Source organism: Equus quagga, chromosome 9 (assembly GCF_021613505.1).
Source record: "Equus quagga isolate Etosha38 chromosome 9, UCLA_HA_Equagga_1.0, whole genome shotgun sequence".
Classification (NCBI taxonomy): domain Eukaryota; kingdom Metazoa; phylum Chordata; class Mammalia; order Perissodactyla; family Equidae; genus Equus; species Equus quagga.
Genome location: NC_060275.1, coordinates 106,737,354 through 106,764,910, shown reverse-complemented (window position 1 = coordinate 106,764,910; position 27,557 = coordinate 106,737,354). Strand labels below are relative to the sequence as shown.

The 27,557-nt window shown below is 38.6% G+C and overlaps 1 long non-coding RNA gene across 2 annotated transcripts in view; it reads left to right on the top strand.

The window, feature by feature from the left end:
• The window catches only part of LOC124244937 (uncharacterized), a 120,313-nt gene that overhangs the window by 28,100 nt on the left and 64,656 nt on the right, over window positions 1–27,557 (top strand). For both annotated transcript variants that reach the window (XR_006890155.1, XR_006890154.1), the window contains exon 2: window positions 7,782–7,935. This is a non-coding gene — a long non-coding RNA (uncharacterized LOC124244937). The remainder of the gene's footprint in view (window positions 1–7,781; window positions 7,936–27,557) is intronic.

Genomic DNA, 27,557 nt, shown 5'->3' with positions numbered 1-27,557 from the left:
TCTGCGATGATCTCTTTTTAGGCCAGGTGGGACTGGGGGACACGCTACTATTGAAATGGACTTTGCAGATTTCAAAAGGAACAATGGGATCCCGGAGTAGCAGATACCAGGTGGCAGCACTTATTTGCTTATTTTTATCACAATAATATATGCTGGATGGTCAGCTTTCCCCTTATTATTCTCCATGCTGATGGGCTGTGTTTATTTTGTTGGGATTGGTTGAATGGAGCACAAAACTCTTTGCCTTGTTAGTTTCAATGGGTAATGTTGTCACTCTCGCCCATCTAGAAGTGGAGATGGTTTGCTTGCCCAGTGGAGCTCCACATGCACAACTACAACCAAATTTGATTGGTGGATCTTTTCCAGGTTGCTAGCTTGGTACTTTTCAAAATGCGCTGAGTGGCTGTTTGGAAATTGTCTCTGCTGACTCCACTGGGCTCAGTTTCAAATCTCTCCTAATCCACCACTGAACGTTTATTAAAGTGGGAGAGAGGTTGAATCAGTCTTTGGACATGTTATTAAAATAAAGTTGGAGCAGTGAAAAAGATCGAAAGAGAACAACAAAGGAACACTCCATCTTCCCTCCAACCCCTATTCAGTCTCTTTAAAATTATTTTTTTGAGAAATGTCAGTCTTAGTAGTTTATTTTTCAGTAGGCTTTAATTTTGTTTGATTTTATTTTTTTTCAAGGCAGCTGTAAGAAAAGACTCTCATTCACCGATCCCTCCCCCCTTTTTTTCTTTTATGATTTGAAGTTGAGGTTGAAGAGGTCGAATGCCCGTGGGGATTTAAACGATTAAGTAAGCAATGAAATGCCAAACTTTCAGGATTCTAAAAAAGTATGAGGGCTCAAACAGTAATTACGAAGCACCCTGATGGTTATTACTGCTTTCCCCCTGGGCTCCTCTGCCACCCACTCACGCTCCCTGTGTCTAGGACACCCTGAGTCTACAGTGACTTGTGCTGAACTGCAAAGGAACCACCATGTACCTTTTCACAAATGTCCACTCATCCTCAAAGTAACAGATCAAGGAAGAGATGGCTGCTTGATATACAAGTCAACTTCAGTCCCCAGCCAGCCTTTATTTTGAAATGTCCCTGTTTTTCTGCTGCAGTTGTCACCAGTTCTGCTGGTTATTCATTCACCAAATGTTGAGCAAATTACTTTCTGTTAGACCCAGAGGATATGCTGGTGACCGTTTCAAAATCCCTGGCCCCTAAGAAGTTGCATTCTGCCAAATAATTTATTTCATAAGAGGAAGCTGTAAAAATTTTAGTCACTAAATTAAAAGAGAGAATCTGAATTATCATCATGTGCTTTATTCTCGTTTTTGTCAGTTCTTGTTTCTTCATTAACTTCTTAATTGGGAAAAAATGGTCATTACACAAACCTATTCTCAAATTTAGCCATGGATATTTGATTTCTCATCTCTGTCTCTCTATTTGTCTATTTATATCAATATTTATCTATCTATATATTTATATAGATATATGTTATCCATATCTATCTATTTATATAGAAATGTTATCTGTATCTATATATTTAAATAGATATGTATTATCTGTATCTATCTATAGATATATGTTGTCTATATATATTTATATAGATATATATTATCTATGTCTATCTCTCTATATAGATATGTTATCAATATCTACCTATATAGATATATATTACCTGTATCTATCTGTATGTAGATATATGTTATCTCTATATATAGATATGCATTATTTCTTTTGGATGAGCTCTATTGCTCATTTATGAGAAGCTGCTAACTAAACCAATGATTTTACTAATCATAATTTTAAATTACATAGCACAATACTTTTTACAGTGCTTTTGTAATACATTATCTCATGTGATCCTTATAGGGAAGAATGATTATCTTCAAATGAGAAAATAGTGGCTGAGAGCAGACACTTGTTTAAGATCAGACAGCTAGTTAGTTGTTTAAGTTAATAGTCATCTGTGTAAGATCAGAAAGCTAGTTGGTGATGACATTGAAGTATGAAGAAAATGTTTAACTGTCTTTATATTCTACTCATTTGTTCTAGAAATCACTATTGAGTCCTCCTGTGTACTAGCCATTATTTTTGATGCTGAGATTCAGCAGTGAGCAGAAGAGAGAAAACCTCGTCACTTCATAGGGCTTACATTGTGGTGAGACAAAAGTGAAATCATATTATATAGAATATAAGAAGGTGTAGGGAAAAGCAAAATGGGATTGGGGATAAGGAGTCTTGGGGAGTCACAGTTTATAAGTTTGGATAAGATGGGCAGACAGTGTTCACCAGAAGGTGACATTTGGGCAGAGATTTAAAGGAGATGAAGGAACAAGTCACGATGGTATCAGGGGGAATAGCAGGAAAACTAAAATGTGCAAAGGCACTGAGGCAAGAGGGAGTGATTGGAACAGAGCGGAGAAGGGGTCCTGTGGGAGATGAGATCTGAGATGTCAGGCAATAGGATGGAAGGGGTCAGGTGAAGGTGTGTGCTCACCAGATGGTGGATGACCCTGGAGGCTATCACGAGGACTATGGCTCTTTCTCTGTGAGATATGGAAGTCCATTGGGCAGTTTGAGCAGAGGAGTGAACATGCTCTATTATCTGGCTTATTTAAAACAGGATCATTCTGGTAGGTGTCTTGAGATAAAATAGTAGGAGAGCACAGGGAGTCCTAGTTGTAAGGGTTTGTGAACTGGGCCTATGCCCAATGAGCAGCAGACTTCCGGTCTCAAGTTCTGTGTTCCAGTAGGAGCTCTTCCTTTTAACTGCTGGAGGGTCTTGGGACAATGACTGAACGTTTTACTAGAAAGGGAAACAGAACTGAACGGTTAGTGTATGTCTGAGCCAACTTCCTCTTCCTCCGCATGATGTGTAGCCTGCTGGGATCCCTAAATGTGGTTTTCTTTTCTTTTCCCAAAGCCAGAGTGTGTGCCTCTGCTCACCCCACCTCCGTCCTCATAGTGTCTTTGCTATCAGCTCTGACTTGCCTTCCTGACCTTCCTTGGAACATGCGGAAGACCAGAGACAACGGACAATGGGCTTGCTAAGCCCTGAGAGGTTCTGGAGGTCTAGGTTGCAACCCATAATCTATGTCTTTCATTAAAGCAGTCAAAACTGACTGTAGAGATATTGTAAAAATTAGGGGAAAAAAGGAACTGGAACAAACAGCTTGACTACTGAACTATTTACTGTTATAGAATTTGTGCTACACACCAGAAGACAGACCACTGTGTCTACAGTTCGGGGACTGGGGTACGCTGTGTGCATACACGCAGCTCTGTTTTGGTTTCATTTCACTTTAGTTACTTGATTTGGTGTCTGCAAAACCCCGTGTGCACATTTTTATGAGCCTTGGGACAATTTACTGCCAAGCTTGCTTGAACTCTAAAATATGCTTCCAGTTTCAGAAAACCACAAATTATTTACCAAATAGGCAAGGAAATAGAGGTCAGTGAACTCATTTCTTACATAATTTTAAAGTTCCTTTCTGAGTACTGACATCTCCCAGCAGCCAGAGTGATGTGTTCTGTAGGCAGATTAATAACGGGGAGGAAAGCATGGGGAGTGATAAACGCTGCTCACTGCTATGCGGCTCTATAGACTTGCTTTTGATGCTAAACGCCTAGAATCAAAGGTAGATTGGTGGAAGGTACATATGACATAATCCTGCCTTTCCGGTTTTGTTGTGTTTACAGAGACGTAAGCAGGAAGTGCTGGAAAAACTCTTATCTTGTGGAAAGTAAATTATTTAAGATACGAAAAATAAGTATTAAGCCAAAACAACAGAATGGGCAATCATTAAAAAGAAATTAGAGAGCAGGAGAGAAAGGAAATCTTTCAAACATCAACTGGTGTCAGTTTCTTCCAAGATATTTTAAAGGTGACTACATACAACTAGCAAATACTTACATTCAGCAGAAAAAAGAGAGTGATGGTGAAAAAGTGACTATAAAATATAAAGGGAATAAAGGGACCAGTCCGGTGGCACAGCAGTTAAGTTTGCTCGTTCTGCTCTGGCAGCCCAGGGTTTGCTGGTTTGGATCCTGGGTGCAGACCTATGCACCGCTTATCAAGCCAAACTGTGGCAGGCATCCCAAATATAAAATAGAGAAAGATGGCACGGATGTTAGCTCAGGGCCAATCTTCCTCAGCAAAAAGAGGAGGATTGGTGGCAGATGTTAGCTCAGGGCTAATCTTCCTCAAAAAAAATAAATAAATAAAAATAAAGGGAATAAATAGTAACCTTAGACTGAATGTAAAGGATACAGAAAGAAGGAAAGATGACTCCTGTGTGTCCAGCTTGGGAAGATAATGACTCAATTGAGTGAAGTGGGACGATATCTGTAGTTGGCTTGAATGTTAGGAATTTCATAATGGCAAATGTCTTGTTGTGTAGATCTACTTATGATAGCTGGGCACCTGGGTCTGTCTGAAGGCCCTAGGACATAATGTCACCTTGTTAGATATTGAGAACCTTTCTCTTCCAAATTTTCTTTTCTTTTTCCTCTCAGGGGACGGGGGAATGAGAGGTACTGGGTGCTGATGGACCCTTTACCTTGGAGAGTCCCATGTTATGGAGGAAATAGCTGGTAGAGTCAGAGCAGAGACTTCAGGGGGCCTCCAAGTTGTGAACTGAGCCCTTGGAGCCCAGACACACCAGATGTTTTTATGACATCAGCAGGATTTAATTTAATCAAGGGATAGGGCCCAGAAGGAAATTTGGTGACTGATATTGGGGGGCAGAATCCCAACTGAGCTTGGTTAGAATTTCAGATGCAGAGAAAAGAGTGCTCCAGAAAGAATAAAGAGTGCATGGCTCCAAGAATATTATGAGTTTTTAAATTCCTTCATGTTATGATTTTAATTATCCCTGTTTCCCAAAGTGATTAGCAAAAACAATTTAGGAGGAAATGGATGTGTGTGCTGGAAGGGAAGAGAAAAGTCGAGGGACTATATCCTATTTCACAGCCAGGCTTATGGCTGGAAGGGGATGGTGTAATTTGAGGAAGGGAGAGGGGTTGGCAGTTTCTGAGATGAGAAAGGAGAGTAGAGCAGGCTTGGTCTGTGAAAAAGGGACTCAGAGAGAACCCAGGTTGATTCCACTGGGATCTGCGACACTCCGGAGAAAATGCAGAAGCCGACAGCTAGAATGAATGTTTATCTCTAACTAAAAGGAAAAAAGAGTTAGTGGACCTGAACATAGTGTACTGTCTGAAATGATTTACATTATGGAAGTTCAGCTTGTAAATGAGTTCATTTTCATATCTGTGTATGTATCTATGTAAAGTTCATTTCACATCCATGATGATTTCTGTAAAAAGTTTGGAATAATGCCTCGCACCTATTAAAGGCTCAATAATTGTTGTAATTAAAGGCTCAGTAAATGTTGACTCTTTACCTCTAAGTCCATCCACAATTTATGCCTGATTCTCTACTATTCTATCATGAACAACCTCAGCCAAGCTTTCTAAAGCTTTCTGTATATCTGGTTTTTTTTCTTCTTCTTCTTCTCCTAAGAGCCCCCCAGTACCTAGTTGTATATTGTAGTTGTGGTCCTTCTGGTTGTGCTATGTGGGACGCTGCCTCAGCATGGCCTGATAAGCATATCCACACCCAGGATCCAGACTGGCGAAACCCCAGGCCGCCGAAGCATAGCAGGAAAACTTAACCACTCGGTCACGGGGCCAGCCCCTGTATATCTGTGTTTTCTAGAGTAAATACATGAAGAGTTAAGAATTCGTATTCTTACCTCTGCTTCTTTGATTACTTTCTCAATGTTCCGATTTATTCATATTAGTCAGGCATGGAGATTCTTCTTGAAATTGCTTTTATTTATCTTGATTATAGGACAAATTGGAACAAGTGAGTTCTATTATTTTTGAAAAGCAGCTAAAATCTTCAAACAATAAACACAATTTATGCATCTTCCACTTGGTCTTATTTTGAAGATATGGAAGTTAATTTTCCTTTTAAAATTAGCAGTATTAAAAAATAATTTGTCGTACATTCTATCTGAGTTTAACATAAGACCTGTAGCACGGTGGCCATCCAGCCTATCAGAAACAGGGAGAATCTTGTCCCCAGCAGTTTGATTGTGATGTGCTTAGTTTTGGTTTTCTTTATATTTATCATCTTTGGGGTTAGTTGAGATTCTTGAATATGAGGGTTGCTTTCTTTAAGAACTTTGGAAAATTCTTGACCATGTTTTCTTTATATATTTATCCTGTCCTGTTTCCTTCCTTCCTTCCTTCCTTCCTTTCTTTTCCTCTCTGTCTCTTTCTCTCCCTTTCTTCTCCTCCTCCTCTTCCCGAATCTTCTTATAATCCTACTAAAGAAATAAAATCAGTAATTAAAAAATTTCCCACACAGAGGGGCTGGTCTGCTGGCGTAATGGTTAAGTTCATGCACTTCACTTCAGTGGCCTGGGGTTCACGGGTTTGGACACCAGGTATGGACCTACACACTGCTCATCAAGCCGTGCTGTGGTGGTGTCCCACATACAAAATAGAGGAAGATTGGCATGGATGTTAACTCAGTGACAGTCTTTCTCAAGCAAAAACAGGAAGATTGGCACAGATGTTAGCTCCTCCTCCTCTTCATCATCACCATCATCTCCTCCTCCTCCTCCAGTTAACTCTAATAGCAAGGAATAGGGTTTTGCCCTATGACCTGCATGTGACTGATACATGTATTTTTTTGTTCTCTCAGTGCTTTAGTCAAATATTTTATACTGATCCTTCTTTGGGATCATTTACCAAATATTCTGTTGCACTATTAAACTTATCCAATGAGGTCTTAATTTCAGATACTTCATTTTTCCATCTTAGAATGATTATTTTTTTACAGATTCCAATTCTTTGATAAAATTCCACATCCTTTCATCACTTTTGCCTATATTTTCTTCCGATTTCTTGAACATATTAATCATTGTATCAAAGCCCTTGAATGCTAACTACTATATCCATTTATTTTCCTTGTATCCACTGATATTGTTTGTTCCACTAGGTTAATAGTCACATTTTGCTGCCTCTTTTCATGTTAGTAATTTGTCATTGAAGCTCTGTATCATGCTCCTTCTACCAGATGGGGCTCTGTTTTTCCTCTGTGGGGCAGAGAAGGTGAGGAGCTGATCACCTCCATCCACAGGGACTGATCTGGGTTAGGGATGGAGTTTTAGTAAGAGTCCCTTCACCTCCAGTTCTGCCTTATCCCCTTAGGCCTGTCTCTCCTGCAGTTTTGATTGAAAGCTCTGGAAGACAATGGAAGGTTAGGTCTGTTCTTTAGCATCCTGCCACACCTTCCTTTCAAATTAGATGGATGTCTTGTGGAGACCAGCCATGTTTCTGAGCCTGGCCTCTTTTCTCAAGTGAGAGTTTTTCTGTTAGTTACTATGCGATTATTGGGGATTTTAGCCTGTGTGACAGAAACTTCCTAAACTTGTGCTCAGCTCTAGAATTCAACAAAGGTACTACGGAAAAAACTGCCAACCATTTAGGGATATTTTAGTTTCTAAATGGTTGTGGTCCCTTGTATGAATGCCAAAAACTTTGTTTTTCTCTTTGTCCTCTTATGATTCTTCTGCATGGACCAGGTCTGATCTTCAGAGTGTGCTCAGAATCGGCAAATGTGCCAGGGAAGGAAACAGCCCATGAAAGACTCTTCACCTTCGTAAAGCTCTCTGCCCTCCAGAATTTTTGTTCATTTAATTCTTTTTGTTTCCATAATTCTCTGATCTCTTTAAATATGATTTTTGAAATCAATTTGTATTTTTCAGTTGGTCTACCAAGAATGTGTTCTTCTGCAACTGACTGCATTCTACCTGTAACCAGAAGTCCCTTTGGAGTCAACTTTTAAGAGTTTGGGGCAGTTATGTCCTTCCAACCTAAGAGCTTTAAGGAGATCTTCACCTATCTTTCCAGGAGCTTCAGGTAAGACTATCACAAAGAAAAGTGTGGATGTATGTGACAAAAAGAATTTAAATATTAAATTCATATGTCAAACGTTCAAATAAAATTATGTTCTCTGGCAATTTACACTTCTGTTATGTACAGTAATAATGACTGTGCTCCAGTAGCCAAATTTGTCACTCCATTTTTTTCAATATGGGAATTATTTGTTAAGGTGATTACTGTATGAAGAAATATTGCAATATTTGAAATTAAATCTTGCAAGTCATAATGGGACCTTAAAGGCATGGGGTGCACCCATGTGAAAGACTTGACTCTCCTTTTCTCCCTGTGTTGGGTAGAAGGAGAACACTGAGAGATATCTGGCCGCTCACAGAGCCTACCCTGCAAACCTCAGTGCAAGAGGGGATGTTAATCTGGATGTGAACCCAGGAGAGCGTTGGATCTCAGAACATCCACTGAGTCAGCGGACTCATGTCTAAGGAAGTGACTGTCATTATCCTTAAGTGTGGGCTGTGTTTGTGACTTAAGTAGACTCATTTATGTCTCCTAAATACATATTCCTTTTGGGATTGAATTTGTAGAACCCTTCACTTTGGCTCATTCTGATTTTCTCTCTGGTTTTTCTACCATTGTGACGTCCTACCTCTGCTCTCGACATAACTTTCCCTGACCACTTGGTTGTACCTTGGCATTTCAAAACACTTGACAGACTTTATTTTACTGGATCCTTATAATGAGCTTCTGTGGCTAGGCGTGGCCTAGGTTCCACTTTATAGACAAGGAAACCACAGGTCAAGAAGTTAAGCACAATCCATAACAGCAGTGACAAGATTTAAAACCAGGTCACTTTTCTGCTTTTTTTCTACTATATCATTATATGAATTGATCCTAGCTCTGAGATGATAGATGGTACTAGAGTAAGAACACCTCTTTCTATCTGGTATATGGTTGAAAAGGGAAGATTCTGCACAAATCAATATGGAAGGCAGTTTTACCTTTTCCTATAACTTCCTTTCTGGGGCCCGACACTCACCAAGCTTAGATGATAGGAAGGGGACTTATAGAACTTAACTCAAAGCAGAGCCAGTGGTGGAGATGCTCAGCATCATACAGCATGAGGTGAGCATCCTTGGGAGTGACAGGGCTAATGGTCCTGGAGCTGGCTTGACCTTGAATTGCACTAGTGAGGTCCAAGTTTCTTCCTGCCTCTCTTTCAGTCTCAACTTCATTCATGGATTAGTACTTTTTCTCCCCTATGTAGATCCACTTAGAGGAAATTGGACAGAACAGAATAACCAGATGTTTAAGCTGAGGCCAGGAGAGGTGGGATGTGAGGGAGTGGGAGTTCCTAAGGGACATGCTCTGATAAACAGAGACAGTCAATTACATGGGGGAACTGAGAAGTGAATGATGGACTTCCAAGCTCACTGAGATTGAGGATCAGTTGTATAAGGCAAAGCAAACTATTGGACCCAACGGTCTCATTTGATAATTTGATAGTTTAACAAAATGATACGAACCAGCCCCGTGACCGAGAGGTTAAGTTCTCAAGCTCTGCTTTGGTGGCCCAGGGATTCGCTGGTTCAAATCAATGAGCGACATGGCGCCTCTCATCAAGCCATGCTGAGGCAGCATCCCACATGCCACAACTAGAAGGACCCACAACTAAAAATACACAACTATGTACCAGGGGGCTTTGGGGAGAAAAAGGAAAAATAAAATCTTAAAAAAAAAGAGAAAAAAAGAAAATGGTAAAGCATCAACAATTTCATATGATTTGACACAATATTTTGAAACTCCTTTTCTATTCTGAAATAATAATGTTTGACAATGTAAGCTTTATATGTGTATGTTTTAAAAATACAATGCTCTGACTCTAATATAATGGATAGTTCAATAAGTAAATGCTCATCCATGACTTCATCCTCACTTGAAGAAATAGTATGCTTGCAGCTCTGTGAAGCTTATCCTGGGCGCCATAGCTACAAATGCAGATGTCATTAGGGGTGTACTATTGGTTACTTAACTAACTCTAGTTACAGCTGCCACTGGGCCAGCTCACGTGTTTCCAGGTCCGCCTTTCAATTTTTCCTGTTTCTGGCATCTGAGTTCTTTTCTTTCATGGGAGCTCAATTATGTATTTTAAATATATTTAGCTATGTTTTGAACATGTCTTTTAGCAAAGGATGTTCCTTATTGGAAAATCTTCCATGTTGCTAGAAACAGAGGACATGCAAGTTTGGGGTGAAGAAAAGTAGAGAGATTTCATAAATGATGAAAGCTAAGCATGCAATGGCCTTCCCATAAGAAAGCATTTCAAAATGTATGCGTAGACAGGCAGTAAGGGAAGAAATGCAAATCAAGTTATTTTAAACCATTGTTTTCAGAGCCAAGGAAGAAATTATGAGAATAAAGTCCTTAAAAACATTATAAGTCCCTTGGTGGTGTTTTTAGTGGAAGTAATTTAGAGATGATTGGATATTGTTATTTTTAATTCTATCTTTTAGAACAAAAGTTTACCAAAATAGAAAGCTTTGCCATTTCTTTTTCCCACAACTTTAAAAAGTAAACTGTGAGCATTGGGTCAGCACAATCTTTCTTTTTTAGACTTCTTTGCTTGCAAATTCATCCACCATCAAATTACATTGTATTCCTTCCTTTTTTGCCTTCCTGTGGCACAGCCTTTTATAAATAAACCTAAAGCCTTGTCTTCCTCCTCTCTCTTGCTCTGAGTAAATAGTAAGAAATCAGTTGCCTGAGTCGAGTGATTTTATACAAGTGGATCTTGTTAGAGCATTTCCTTACACCTGGGATATCAGGAGATTTATTTGTAACCTTCTTTGCCAAAAGAACAGTAGTGGTATTTACTGTCTACAGTGTGTTGTAGTTTCAAAGATTTTGTTTGACTCTTGCCAAAGTGACTGAATTAAGAAGTGCTTAATTGACTGATTTAAAAAAAAAAACAACTCATTTAAATCAGTCAGCTGTTTGGCCTATACCAGCCCATATTTTCATACGATTGTATATTTTGATTTTTTTGTTCTATTTCTCGGCAATGTGTAGACCCAGCTATTTTTGCTAATTACATAGTCCTTCGAAGTCCAGTTTGTTTATTTGTGAAAACGGATAAAAATCTATCATGCCTCCTTTCAAAGAGAGCGCTGTATGTAAATAGAGGATGCTTTGAAACCACTTGAGGGGTGGGGCTGAGATCCCAAAGAAACAGGCTAAAGTGCCTGTAAGGATCCTATGACTTCTAGGGCTGCTGAGAAGGACACACAACTTTGGGGCTAGAGCTGAGGTGCCCAGGACAATGGCCATGCACTTGAGCATCCTGCCAGTCATCTCCATTCTCTGCCTCCCTCCTACCTCTCCCTGTTCCTACCCCGTTCGGTTTTCAGCCTTTTCTCTAAATATATGTTGAAGACATCTTTATTCAGCTGTCCAGGTTGCTCATATATCTTGGTTTGGGCCTGTCTGGTTGAAGGAGTAATGAGGAAACACATTGCTATGGTGATTTCTGTCATTCATTTCTCCATGTATTTTGGTGTTAATTGATTCTTTTTGATGCACTGCAAAATAATTTGGAACTCACCCTCTCCCCCCACCCATCCCCTTCCTCTTCTTTCAGACCGCCACCAAGAATTAGTTGAAGATATGTTTTGACAATACTGAGGACAGTAATTTGTAGTGTGTCATGGATATAGGGTTGACCTCTTTGGGGAATCAGGGATTGGCTGGGAGATGCGTTTGGAAGGGTGGGGAAGTAAGACTCCTCCATCTCCCCAGTCTGGAGAAATTATGTTGCAGCCACATATCCTGAATGAGAAGGAAGTGTTGGTGTTTCCATCATCGTTGAGCTTTGATTACTAATGTAGTTATCTTTGAGGAATTCTGCTCTTAACAATAAAACTAGAATCTCCCTCCTCCCTCCTGTGTTACACAGCCTCTGATTGCAAGTTTATTCTGGCATCTTTGAATTACAAACACCCTTTGACTTTCTCTTCCACATATTCATTTATCTCTGCTGCTTCTCTTTACACTTTCTGCTACAGAAGTGCTGAGACTCTTGGTGGGGCCCCTCTCTCAGCCAGTGAACATCCAGCAGAGAATGGAGACAGTTGTAACCCAGAAACCAGGAAGAGGTTATTTGTAAGTTATTGTATTTTTCAAAAAGTGACTGCAATTAGTTTTGGTGTTAGGCAGCAAAAAACCCCCAAAATGTTCTTTTTGATTTAACATCATTTGCATAATACAGATGTTCATCTACTGGAAGAAAACTTTAAGAGTGTGTGTGTGTGTGTGCGTGTGTGTTGCTCCATACATATTTCTTGAGTATCTTCTATGTGCCAGGTATGACGCTAGTAGACATATAGTTGAGAATAAAACAACCATGGTCTCTACCCTTAACCGATTTACAATCTAGGACAAAACAGACTTCCTATGTTCAAATCCGCAATGACATAATTATGATAATTATTGTATTTGAAGAAAGTACATAGAATTCAGAAAATGGTTTAATAGGGGAGCTTCATCGAGCTTAGACATTGGGATGATGTTTCCCATGAAAGTGACACTTAACATGAGGCCTGAAGGATGAGTAGGAACAAAGCAGATGAAATATGGAGCTAGGAGCTAGGGGTAGAAAAGAGAGGGAAGCGGTGTTGATTGTACTGATGGAGAGGTGTGGGGTACTGGGGAAGCTGATGGATGTAGAGAAAGTGGCAGTGTCATTGGACTGCAGATCTTGAGGCAGGCAGAAGTGTTGCAATGAAGGGACTACAATAAGGCAACTGAAAAGAGAAAAGATTAAAGGTGGTGTGTGGACACGTGCATGTGTGTATATGTGTGTACCTGAATGTGTCATAGTGGAATTATTTGGAATGCAGTTTCTAATGATGACCAAATTCATAGTGTGACTGTGGAAGCTGGTACTGGAGGTGGAGTGATAGAAAGGATCACTGGATATCAAGTTAGGACACTGCCCGCCAAGGTGATCATGCATCCGTATGATGCTGAATTTGCCTAGCATTATGGCAGGCTTGAGTTGAAAGGAAGACTGTGAATCGTTGTTCAATTTTAAATGAGTGACCGGATGGTGAAGTGATGACTACAGGGAGAAAATGTTCTTATGACCAGCTGCTCAGAGGAGAAGCTTACAAAAGAGAGAGCAACTATTGGTCCGGAAATGGCATTGAGTACCACTTCCAACCCTAAGATATTTGGGGTTTGAAAGAAAACACAGTCCCAAGTCCCCACTCGAGAGCAGAAACAGGATCTGAAGGGGAAAGTGGGTTTCAGTGAAGTCAAGGAACTGGGTGTGTGTGTGTGTGTGTGTGTGTGTGTGTGTGTGATAACTTTGGTATAATTACGGCTTAGAATCGTGTAGAGTAAGGTAAGAAGACACCTCTTTAAAACTCATCCTCTCATCCCTTCATCCAAACTTTGAATTTCTTCTGTAACACTCCTTCCAAATCAGTCAAGTGCCTGCTTAAAAACTTCCGGCAATAGACAAATCACTATTTTCTAATGCAGGGAATTTCACTTTTGGTGGCTCTTTCTAGTGAAAAAAATGGTTCTATATATGGCAGACCTTCTAATAACTGTAGCAGTTTCTAAGTAAATGTGCAGAAAAAAGTGCTCAGAGGTGGGTGATGAGGGTGGCCAGACTGAAAGGTTATTTTATTTAAATTTTTCAGAATTTGTTTACGTAATACTTACGCGATTTAAAATATAGACATCAAATTTATGTTTCTCAAAATTGCATCAAAACCTGAAAAATTAATTTAAAAACAGTTTATGGTGTGTGTTATGGACTGAATTGTGTTCCCTTGAAATTCATGGGTTGAAGCCCTAATCCACAATATGACCGCATTTAGAGACAAGGACTTTAGGAGGCAATTAGGGTTAAATGAGGCTTAAAGGTGGGGCCCTAATCCTATAAGATTAGTACACCAGAGCGCTCACTCTCAATCTCTCTCTCCCCTCCTCCGCCTATGTCTGAAGGCAAAGCAAGAAGGTAGCCATCTGCAAGCCAGGAAGAGGGCTCTTACCAGAAACCAAATCAGCCGTCACCTTAATCTTTGGTTTCCCAGCTTCCAGAACTGTAAGAAATAAACTTCTGTTGTTTAAGCTACCTAGTCTATGGTATTTTGTCATGGCATCCTGAGCAGACTAAAACAGTTTGGTTGGAATTATAAATATAGCTCATTTTCTGAATAAGTTTTCTGATAGTTACCAATTCTATTTGTGCTGCTTCTTTTTTTCTCATTTGAACTGTAAACATTTTACAGTTTACACTTGACAGAAGGAATTTAGTGCTCAAGAAGCAAATTGAGTAAAATGATTTATAGATCAAGTTAATTTTAAAAATACAAATTTTTAAAATTATCTTTTGGATGAGGTCTTGACTTATCCGTATGCCGAAAATATGATTGGCGTTTTTCTTGCCTTAGAGTAAGCTTTGTGGTCCAGGGCAGAGTGGAATGCTGACTGTGTAGACACTGCCATAGCGAAGGCTAATTCTGTATGGGGCAGTTACTAAAAGCTCTCCCTGAAATGGTCTCCCGAGCCATTGTCCCATTGGGTAGCAAATGCACCGCACCTACATTTGAGAAAACCGTTACATCATCTTGAAATGGTTAAACTGTCATAACATGCCTGGATATTATCTTTTCACTAATTTTTTTAATTAATATTTTTTTAACAGGAAGAATTTGCTCCTAGAATTTTTTCCATGAGAACTGGAGACTAATTTCTTTGAATTTTTTCCCTGTATCTTCCCCAACAGAAGCTGTATATTTTGAGAATAACTACCTGGTTACAAGCACAATAGGCCTAAATAAACATAAATAATTTCTAATGAATGGGGTGCATTTCAGGTATGATTTTAGACTTTACAGCATCAAACTGATGGGGCCAAGAATGCCACCAGTGTCCTATAGTTCAAATCTCAAGTTTTATCCATGGATGCATATGTCTCGTAATGATAGTCCCTTCTTCTCTAAGAAACTAAACAGTTAAGTGCAGCTTGGTGATCTAAACAAGGGCCAGAGAAGAAATTTTGCAGTTTTTGAATGGATTTGGGGGTTACCATTAAACACTATATAGACTCATGTTATCAATTATGTGAAAGTATCTACAATTATTCAGAAGGTAGCATGCATGTTTGCTAAAAAAATGGATCTTCCTCCTACGTCTCTTTGTGCATTGTTTTTTGATTCTGATAAAGCAGTAGAGCTATTCATTCCACAAACTTTTATTATGTACCTATTGTGTGTCTGGCATAATGGCAGGTGCTGTTGATACCCAGAAAAAAGACACAGTCCCTGCTCACAAGCAGATGATAGCTATTAAACAAAGACGGTGCAGGTGGGCAACGGACCGCATGCGAGAAGGTAAAGAGAGGTTGGAATCTCGAGTGATGTACGGATTTCTGGCTGCAGCTACTGAGCTGGTGGAGGATATAATTATTTTGGAATGGAATTTGTTAGCACCTTATTTCTAAATAGCAGCAGGCTGTAAACCAAATAAAACTCCTCCATTTTGGCTTCTTTAATGTATTAAAGATATGTACTTTGTGTTTATGAGCAGGTGATTTGAAGACTGGATTCATTTCAACCATGTTACCTTGGTAAATAAAAAATGAATTTCTTGGACAAGCAGCTCATCATTTGAAAGAGCTCTTAACAGTTGGGTTTTCTAATGATTGCACAGGTGATTTACAAGGAAGTTCAGTGGGTGCCTTAGGGGGTGGGCTGAACGTTGCCCTGTCTGTTTTTCTGACTATTAATTAATATACATTTTCTTGTGTTGTTTTTGATATTCTGATGCATACAGAATTTTATATATGCTTATTAACATAAAAATTGGATCTGGGGAACCAGAGGTTTTTAATAAATGAGTTATAATTTCCTTTAAAGAATTCAAGGTACATTGAAGTACTTCCTCTAACAATAGAATTGTTATTATCAGAAGACCATTCTCCACAGGCCTTTAGTATTTCTGCATGTCTCATGAGGAACTGACTGTCCTTTGCTCTGGATTATCCTTTCATGGATATGTGTATTGTGAATAGCCTTGGAAGACAGAGATAATGTTTCCCTCTGGAGCAAAGGGAAGGCATGCTTACTGCCCATTTTAAAAGATTTGAGTTCCTTAAATTCAGGTTCCTCCACTATAACACAACCCACTATGCATGCAGATGTCATCTGGCCCTCTTTGAATCATTTTGCAAGAATAATGGACTGGAGAACTGACACCAAAAATGCTGATACTCTGGCTACTGCTATTGCTGTAAGTAATAAACTATCCTTTGTCTCTGACTCAGGGATCCTGTGGCTTCTACCAGCATCCATGAAACTTTTGGCAGGCTGACTTATCAGCTTGAAAGTTGGGTGAATTCTCAGGGCCTTCACAATTCTTTTTTTTTTTTTTAAAGATTGCCACGTGGGCTAACAACTGTTGCCAATCTTCCTTTTTTTTTTTTTCTGCTTTATCTCCCCAAACTCCCCCTGTACACAGTTGTATATCTTTGTTGCACGTCCTTCTAGTTGTGGGATGTGGGACACCGCCTCAACGTGGCCTGATGAGCAGTGCCATGTCCACGCCCAGGATCTGAACCCTGGGCAGCCGCAGCAGAGCGCACGAACTTAACCACTCGGCCATGGAGCAGGCCCCTTCACAATTCTTGATACTCACCATATTTCAGATTCCTATCTTCCAATCCATAGACCCTATATTCTACCATAATATATGAAATATTTCAAATTTTTTCAGGATTAATTGGGTAGAACTCTAAGTTTTAGATCAAATAACAAAAAAAAAAGCAACAAATCCACTTTTTCTTGTGATCGCAGATGAATATTATATTTGAGATACTTCACATTTATTATATGTCATAACTTTTAAAAATCTTATTGGGAAATACTAGAGTATAAGAGTACATTCAAAGCAATAACTTTTGTGTAATTGTGAAAATTGACAATTGTTTACAGATTATTTATTTTCGATACACTTAACTGTTTTCTAAGCACTATAAATAAGTGTTTTCCTTTCTTCTTTTTGTAACCAACTTTATTGAAGTATAATTTACATGTAAAACTGCATCCATTTAAAGGGTGCAGTTTGATGAGTACTGACAGTTGAATATGCCTGTAAGATCACCATCACAATCAAGATATGAGACATTTTCATCACCTCCAAAGGATTCCCTTATACTCCTTTGAATATAAATGAATTTTGTAACAGGTGAAGCCCTTTCCATTGGGACACTTCAAGAATAATTTCTACTGAGGAATTTTTGCCAGCACCCAATTTTATTTCCTTTTTTAAACATTTCAAGCATTAATATTTAATTTTTTCCTTAGGTATTTACTCTGACTTGTGTTTTCTTTTTAAGGGTTTCTCTGCCTGGTCTTTTCCTCTCTTTCATATCCCTTGGAGCAGAAGGGCTAAATAATATTCTCATAAGCTCACATAAATTGGATAAACAGTATGAATTTGAAATGTATTAAGTTGCCTTGCAGAAAAAAAATATCTCATTTAGGAAATAGAAATGGGTGTTAGTGTACTAGAGTGTGGAAACTGATCATGGGAGCAATGAAAAATGGAAATTATTTGTGTAATTAAGTGATGAATTATAAATAAAATGTATGCTTCTTTGTTTATATTAATCACGATGTTTCGCTTTAGGGTTTTTCCTTCTCTCAATAACTGATATCTTTCCGAGGAAAGTCTTTCTCAAGTATTTGTTTTCCTCTGGCTGTTTATAATCATGGTTCTCAAAATCCAAGGGCGGTTTTGACTAGTATATTTCTCTCAGCAGTGTAAAACAGGTCACATGGGTTACTGTGTCTTGAGACCCTTCAAAGAATGAAACGTGAGCAGAACTCACACAGCAACTTTCCCACAGCAATAGGTGTATGTAAAGGACAAGATACTTACATGTTCGAATCCCAAACATAAAGCAGAGTTAAATAATGTCCTTGGTTAGAGTTGTTCCAGTTGTTCCACAAAACTTGAAGTCAGTTATCTAGAATTTTTACATCACTCTTCCTTCAACCTCCCACTCCTCCCTGGTGAAGGTTTTTTCTAATTTGTGGGAAAAATTACACAGCAACTATAAAAATGTAAAATAAAGCAAGTCCCTCTGATTAGTCAGCAATCTATCTCTTTCCTTTTGCATCTGGAAATGCTCAGGTAGACACATGGCAAAACCCAAAGTATGTACATTTTATCCTCATATGTCTGCATCTTCCATGCTATTTTGCAATCATGCCCGTCTTTTGCTAAGAATGGGATGATCAAAACAAGAACAGTAAAAATTTAAATCAATATTCCACCATGCCTTTTGGCATTAAATATGGGGCAATTGTTGTGCCTTTTCCGAAAACAGTCTACCACAAGGAGCAGTCAGTAATCAGAATTTAAGGGGGGGGATGGGCTCAGGAGGCCTGCTGCATACACAAACATATTCCATAACCTGTGTTGTACTTAAGAACTGCATTGATCCCTTGAGTTCTGGAATTCTAGAGATCACGTGCAAGTTAAACTATAATTAGGAAGTACTTGGCTTAGTGTGGGGCACAGTGGCTGGGGCTCTGTTTGTTAGGACTGGATCAGCTTCTGGACATCAAATACCCAGAGAGAATGTCTTTTTGTGAATCACCCACCTGGACGGGGAAATTTTCTAATTTGCACTAAAAGTCCAGCATGTGCCAGCCGAACATTAGGTGAGTACGTGGCCATCGCACCTTCACATAGTTGAGGATTAACACTATCCTATTTCCCCTCATTTTCAGCAGAGGCATTGTTATCATTTTTACACCTGAAATCCCTGTTGAATTCTACCTGGTCAGTATTATCCATCAGTTCATAAGCATGGGGTGTTTTGATCCAAGAAAAAAAGAAGTTTTGGTTTCTTTTGTTTTTGTTTGTTTGCTTATTTATTTATTTGTTTGTTTTTACTGCTATACCACTTCAAAGAGGACAAAGTTGTAGTAGGGAAATAAAGCAGGCTGGTGGGATCCAGAAACAACTGAATAAGTAGCTTCCTAGACTGAGAAAGCATAGCTCAGGGAAGACTGAGAAATTATAGTGAGGGTTGGAATGAGGTTGACAGATGCAACTGGACTGCAGATAAGATAAAGGCTAGTTCAGGAACTAATTTCATAAAGGGAGTGCACTTGCCCCGGTTTGCCTTCCATGAATAGCTAGAATACCAAGTGGGTATGGCAAAAGGACACAACAGGCTGGAGGGCTTGGTTTTGGAATTTGGACTAGGTCAAGATTTCTGATCCAGAGAAGTTTGTTGGTCACAGAGAAGTCATTGAGCACAATGGGTCCCAGGCAGGTAAGAAACATGGAAGTCAGGTAATAGAGATCAGAAACTGAGAGGAGAAGCTTGGGGAATCAAGAGCCCGGGAACTGCAGGTCTGCAAAGAAAAGGTCAATAACCCCGGCCAAAGATTAGAACACAAGGATCATGCTCCCAGCACAGAGTCTGAGCTGTGTGGGACCAGGTGCAAGAATGAAATTGACTTCAAGCTTAAGCCAAGTGCCACCTCATCTTCTCTTTCCTGTGTGTGAACTGAACTGATGGGGAATTTCCAGAAAACATGAGCATACAGTTTGCATAAAGTAAGTTCTCTCTGACCGCGGTGTTGGAGCAAATGGGGAAAGTCATTTTCTAATGCATAGTTCAAAACTGGAACATATTTGTAACTATAAAGAAAAGCCAGAGGAACTCTTTCAAAGTGTATGATAATGCTTAGGTGCAAAAAAGTTATAATCTCTTTCAAACATCAATCCTTTACATTGTAGCTTAGAAATAGTACCAATTAATTTACTCATTAGATCATTCATTCATTCATCAAATATTTACTAAATGTCTACTACATGTCAATGTATTTAATATCTTATAAAATCAACTTTAATTACTAATTTTCATTGTCTGTTTAGATTTTCAATAGTGGAGAGTCAATCTCTCTAATAATATTAGCAATTAGTAATAGAGTGACCGTTTAGGCAGGTTCAAGCTCTAGGGAATTATGAAATTTACCAGAAAATATTGATGACAACGGAAGGAAATAAAATAAGGCCATAAAAGCCTGAGGTCATGGTTTGTGACTAAAAAATTGATTTGAGAATGTATTAACTGAACCACTTAGCTATGATAACGGCAAAGTTGGACCTCTGCGTGGAAGTTATGATTGATTGTATAGTGATAGAGAAGTTGGTCAAAACCCCTAAACTGGTGAAAAGAAATCGATTTGGTAGCTTCCTCTACATTTATTATTTGAGATAATTTTAGCAGGGAATACCAGGCTAAAAGCATTTTTTGAGGACACTGGCTCAAGTTGTTTGCCAGAAATAAAGTCTAAAAGACTCTCCTTACCTCCTATTTGTGACTTGTGGTTTGTTGAGCCAGCCATTGTATTCTCCTGAAAGAATAACTATTTTTATTTAGTTCTGTTTTAAACACAATGCGAGTATGTGTATGGGCGTGCATTGAAACAGAGCATGGGATGTATTGGGGTAGCAAGAAATAAGCGAAGAACTCAGGAATGCTACCATACTCCACAAATTGCAGAGCAAAGACTATTTAGAGTAGAGAATTATTTTAAATTCCAAATTATTTCCAGGAAGTTTTGTGAGTTTTTTCTCCATCAGACTAGAAATGAATTATTTTAATCAGATAAAGGAGTTGAAGGTAGGGATTTAGAAAGAGAGGGCTTTTTTTTCTTTTTTTGGTAAAGAGGAGGGACTTCGGGCAGCTGATGGGAAGATGATGCTATTGGCAGTAGGAAGACCGTATATAAGCAGTAAGACAAGAAGGTTTCAGAAAGGCAAGCCAGAGGAGGATTGTCAAGTTTGCCTTGCAACTGAGTCCCACTGACATTGCCTTTCTTCATAAATTAAATGACCAGAACTGTTTGTATTATAAATTTCAAAGTCCTTCAGTTTGATCCTGTATACCTGAACCAGGTTAGTTCAACACAATCTCTACCTAAATGCTACCCATTCTGGGGGTGGAGAAGAGGAAAGGAGGAAAGAAAAAAAATTAAAAATAAAAAAGGAATAAGAGGCTTATAAGGAATATTTATCCTTATTCCGTTTGTTGATAGTGTCCTTAATCTTTCATAAACACATGAATCCTTTCCTGATTTCTAAGACCCAGTGAATGCTAAAAGTTATGCAAAGAATTAACTCTCTGCTGACACAGCAGATTCATGTTATAGGAACGTTTGAGATATGAAAATTTAACTATAGCTTGACTAAGGGAAAAACAGAGTAAGAATTTACATATAAGGAGTGATCATGCCTTTCATTCCATTCAGTGAGTGTGTGTCCACCATGAGAATGAGCTGGGAGGCATGAAGTTGTGATCCCTCAGCCTCAGTTCCTGGATCTTATTCATGGCATGAGGATCGCAGTACCGAGATCCTGGTGTTCTTTAGCCAACAGACCAATGGACCCACCAACCAGTTGACGCTTATTTGATTCTTCTTGTATCAATCCTTCACCTGAAATTCCAAAATCTAAAAACTATTAGAAATGAACAGTATTTTTTTTTAATTAATTTGGTGTCAAAACCTAGCCTGAACTGATGTGAACATTTTTTTAACAATCTTTATCTCGCCTAGTTTTAATATTCATACGTTTACTTCAGAAATAATGTGTTTGAATACAAAATGCTTGAGAAGTTTCATAAAATATCGCATATGTTCCTATTGTCTTTGTAACATCTTAATGAATTCAGCCTTCAAAGCCAGATTAAGGAGACAAGAATTACTTTATTTAATCCTCATAACCTCATAAGGTACAGTAGTTGTCTCTATATACAGACGGGGAGACCAGCAAGGTTAAGCAATCTACTCAAGGTCATAGATCTAATAAGTAGAGTAGCTGGCTTGTTGAATTTTTAAAAATTGTTTTACATATGTTCCCCCCTTTTTGTTTTAAAATAAACTTGGGAAAATGCACCAGGAGTGCATGAAGTATAGAGTCAAGTCCTTTACTACCCTCTCCTCTAACCCCGTTTCTCACATATACTGATGCATAGTTTTATATTCATCTTTCCATCTTTCCAGGCTTTTTTTTTTGGTCTTATACAAATGCAGACACATATAGCAAGTGTAAAATATCAGTCTATAAACTCAAAAGTATAAAACATGTAACTGTATATTTCTATTAAATGCCACTTTTCTTTTAAACCCTTATTTTGAGATTGGAAGAATAAAATCTCAGAACATAGGATGATCTCAGTCGATCCAAGATTCCATCAGAAATTTGGAGGAGTTCACCATCTCTGCCTTCCCATCTGCAGGTCTTCATCTATTTTGGAGGGGGGCCTGAAATCAGCGATGGTTTGGTGATTGTGGGTATCCCCTCTGTGTTTCCCTACTCTCTAGAGATTTTCTTCCAATTTATTGCTCTACTAGAAGTCCATACTGCAAACTTTGTGTCCTCTTTCTAATAGGATGCTGTTTCCTGATTGACTTCTAGTCTCTCTTTGCACTGAATAACCTTGAAAGTATCCTCGGAGGAGAAGTCAACTAATTATGGAACTCACCTAGTGTGCTTCCCCTCACTTTAGGACTCATCTTCTTCAGTTTCTGCCTGCTTTGGATTGTATACTGATGCCCTCAAACAGTTGCTTTTTTGTATTTGTCTAAAGTTTATAATTGTTGTTTCTACTAACTTTAGTCTGACGTATATTAACACTGATCCACATAACAACCCTACAAGGTAGGTATCATCATCATCATAATTATTATTTTACAGAATGAAAAACTGAAGCACAGACTGATAAGAAACTTGCCCAAGTGTATAAAGTGAGGGCCAGAGGCGGGGCCAGATGCCATATATGTTGAAGATAAAGCTTGTGTTATTCTGACTATTTCAATGATTCTCAAATTTAGTTGTGGATTGGAATTTCCTGGGGAGCTTTAAAAATGCCAATGCTTTGGTCCTGACTCCAGAGATTTTTTGTAACTAGTCTTCACTATGGCCCGGCTATTGAGGTTTTAAAAAGTCCCCCAGATGTTTCAAATGTTCAGCTAAGATTGAGAACTACTGTTCTATGCTGTGCTTCCTGTGATACTAAATTCTATAAGTAAATCAGTTAATATTAATTAATTTTTTTCTAAGTAATAATAGAATAAAAAGATGTTTGATGTATTTATTATTCTGATATCTTGATGATTAACAGTAAAAGAAAGGCTTCTTGAATATTTTAAATTAGCTTTTTAAAAGCTAATCCATTACTAAGAGTTCTGGTTGCTGTTATCTATGTTTATGAATATAACTGATAATTTTATTTAGCTTCTAATAGGAATTTTCTACTTGTTCACTTGTTTCGTGTTTAAGAATAGGTAAGCATCTAAGAGCTGTTAGAGTACTTCTTATCTTTGTTAATCAATATAAGAAAACAGCCAATAATCAGAATAAAACCAACAGTGTCATGGGAAGTCACTTGCTGATGTCTTGTGGCCAGTGGTAGACAGTGGCTGCTGGATGTGGATAGTCTAATAAGCAGCAGCACATTGCGGAAGATGATGAGTTTACACGGAGAGTCTGGGTACCTCACTTTCAGATGTTAGCCTGGTCTGTAAGACCTAGGAGGGTCTCTCAACTTCTCTGGACCACAGTTTTCTGTTCTATCAAATTTAGAAGTGACACCCTTCTGGCTCCAAAGTTTTGTGAATATCAAATTAATTTCCTGCTCAAAATACCTTCTTTGCTTGTTGTAAAGAGAATAGAATAGTTACTAGAATAAGGCATATATGCAAACATCAAAAGTGAACGTATGCTCTTTGAACATGTTTTTAACTGGTCCTATGTCAGTGAATAAACTCTATTGTAGACTGATGATTTGGAAGTCAAATGGATACTGCTAAAAGTTCAGTTCCTCAGAGAAAATTCCAGATAGAGGTGGCTTGATGTAGGCAGACGAAATGAAGAACAGCGGTAAAACTGAATAAATATCTAATGAGTCACATCCAACCGTCTGTGTCAGGAGGCAACTAATGTCTCTGTTGGGAAGTCCCATGACACTATGCTGTGTTTTCACCTGGCAAGTGATGCTGGCACCAGTAGTCACCTACATTCAAGCCCTTCTTTCCAGAATGGTAACACTGTGATTTGCTTTAGTCAGGGTTGCTATTCTTATTGGGGGAACTATGGCTGTGATAAAAATAGGTAATTAAGCCCACCAAGAAAGGCTGATTTTGTGGGCTGGCTATAGCCTAGGATTTGGGAACAATAGATAGGACAATAATGTGGCGTTAGGAAGCAGTTTTGCTTTGATCTGGGTATCACTCATAGGTTGAGCACAAAGCTATTTTTACTGGTAAACATTTGGCAATTGCTGATCAGTAACAACGTACTGGCTGTCCTACCATAGTAGCATGGTTCAGTGATTGAATCAGTGGCCGAACACTGATTGAACTAAAATGTAAAAATATCTGTACTTAAGTGTCCATTTTGCTATTGATTGGCCTTGTGAATTTGTTTTCATCATTAGCACCTTGGTATATGTGTGTATGTGTGTCTGTATTGGTTTGCTTTGGGACATGGATTCAAGAGATAGGAGATGTTTGATAAGATGAGTTTGAAATATGATGAGTTGACAGATTTAACGAATAACCTAAAATGATGGTCAAAATACAAAAACACCATAGGAAAATATGCAAAAAATGATGAAGGATACGAGAAAGCTGAATAATAGCATGCATTTATGCACAGATATTCAAGAAAAAATATTTGAAATATTTGAGACCTCTATGTTAAGAACAGCAATGTATCCTTAAAAGGGGCTAGTTGACTCATAGATTTGCTAAGTACCTTTTACACTGCTTTACTTTTTACAATCTTTGCATAGTTTTAGTTATGCAGGTACTCACTTCTCTGGTTTGTAAATCCACGTTGCCAGTTTCTAGATGAAATCCAGGCTATGTTCTATTCTTAGAACAAATCCTCCAACATATCAGAACTTTACACAATCTACATCCATTTTTTTAACTTTTATTTAGTATAAGTGCATGTACTCGGGTATGAGCCTTCCTCTTCATCATGTGAGTGTATGTGAGATAATTTGATCATTTACTATTAGGTAACTATTTTTATGTACCTTCATTTTAAGAACAAATTTACATGTTAAATGTAACATAAGTGATGGTGGAAGTAACATGGTTAGGCAGCAATAATTCTAGAATCCTTCAGACCAGGAGTATTTAAAGGTGTTACATAGGAGTAATTTTCTTTATATCTTTCTACAAAATAGGGGAATCTATTTTCGGCTTGGACAAATTAGTAGTTCCTTTTCTTGCCGACCTGCTACAAGGGTTCATGTTTAAACCCTCCATTCCAGAATGATGCGTTATAGAACCCGGGAGGGAGGCCATGGGGCTTCAGGGGGCACAGCTCCTAAGGCAGATAGTCAGAACAAAGTATTCTACCAGGAAAAAGAAAGATACAGGCCTATGCAACAAGAACTCCCATAGTCAATCCACTACCAGGAAAACGGAGCATACTGGATGAAGCAATTCATTCACAGGTAAAGATCAAACCTTGGGAAAATGCATAACCAGTCATCAAATTTCTAACAACAACAAAAAATGTATAACAGAGTGATAGAACAATCTAGATCTTGAGGACAGATTTGAATGAGAAAGGAATTGCATGGAATACATAAAAGGGAGGATAAGGCAGAGCTGAAAGAAGGTATATCCAGAATGCAAGCTCCAATACTTACATAGAATTTAGTATATGTTTGGTCCAGTTCTAAGCGAAAATTGTCACTCTGATGGATTTCTGTTTTAAAATATTTCACATATCGGGGAGTTGGACGGCTCTCCCTAGTCTGGAGACAATGTAATAGAACAAATAAGAGTGTAAGCTGTGTACAGATACTGGTGGGTGTGAATTCTGACCCCTTTACCTATTACCTTGTGACTCTGGGAAAATTTCTTAAACTCCCTGCACCTCAGTTTATTCAGTTATAAAATGTGGACATTAAAGTACCCCCTTCTTGGGTTTTTCTGATACTAAATGAGATAATTCGTGCAAGGAATTAGGAGGGTGCTCAGTCAGTGTTAGCTTTTAGGAGAATGGTGATCTCCTCTGAGAGGCTCAGGGGTAAAGGACTTGCACTACTGAAAATGGAACTGGGCCCTGGTGGGCCAGGGATTTTGTATCATAAAGATGTAATGACACACTGGCAGACAAACAAATAGAGGCAACTGATAATACTTGGGTTGGAATGGGGAAATGGGCAATTTTGAGGGTTTCAAGAGCTGTTGAGATGATTTATCCCAACTTCTGAATTTTGGGCTCCCTTGGAATTTATTGCTTTCTTTTTCTTTTTTTGCAGGAAAAGAGTCATCCTGAGCTGACATCTGTTGTCAATCTTCTTTTTTTCCCCTCCGCAGAGCCCCAGTGCATGGTTGTATACCCTAGTAGTAAGTCCTCCTAGTTCTTTTATGTGAGCCACCACCACAGCATGGCAAGTGACAGATGGGTGGTGTGGTTCCATGACTGGGAAGAGAACCTGGGCTGCTGACGCGATGAGAGCACCCAACTTTAACCACTAGGCCATCAGGGATATGTCATATTGCTTTCCTTTTTTTGTTAGAGGCATCTATCATTGTTTTTGTCCCTAGAGTGAAAGCTCCCTGAGGTGAGGCCCATGTCTGACTCCTCATTCTGTCCTCCCTGCACATAGTGAAATGTACACAATGCTGAGATGGTCCTATAAAGGACCCTTGTTTCCCCGGATTTGTTTATTTTGGAGTGCAAGATTCTGATGGCAGAATTTACACAGCAGTCTAGAGTGCTCTCTGTGACTGTGCTTATGAATTTTTTTCTCTTAACTTGGGGTATTTTGAAGATGACTCAAAGTTTGGTTGATTATAACTGAGTTATACTACATAATATAAAGTACATTCATTTTACAAGAAAGTTAATATAAGCTTAATTCTATACAACTATTAAAATAGTGCATTTAATAATAAATTCCAATTGCCTTCTAATTAAAGAATTAGTGACAACCTTCAGTTGGATAAGACACTGAAAAATTTCTATTCTGATTTATCCCAGAATCTGCTTCTCATATTCCTAGAGAGTTTTATTGGTAAGACAATAGTTACACAAAAAAGAAAGAAAAAATGCTTCCAAGATAAATATATCCTAGAGTCAATATGAAAGATATTAAGAATAAAAACATATGCTTTTTGGTATGCTATGATTGTCACCTCCTTGGAACTCAAGTCCAATAATAAGAATTAGTTAAGCATATAAATCCTGTAGATGCTGATGTCTCCAGCTGATTCTCATTATCCAAGAATGGGAGGAGAGTTTAAAGATGAATAGGGCAAGGGAAAGCCTGCACAACATTGTTAGAGATCTCTAGACAGAGGCTTCGAGGAGCCAGATTGTTGGGTGGGGAAGGACTAGGGGAGAGAAGAGCAGTGTAATGTTTGAATTCTGTCCTTCCACCGCTAAGAACATGCCAATTACTCTAGAGCATAGCTCCCTTTCTTTTCTGTTTTTTTCCCCCTCTTATTTTCCTTTTCTCTCTTCTATTTTCTTCTGTCTTGATCTTTCCACACTCCCTAACAGATGTAGGTGACCACGAG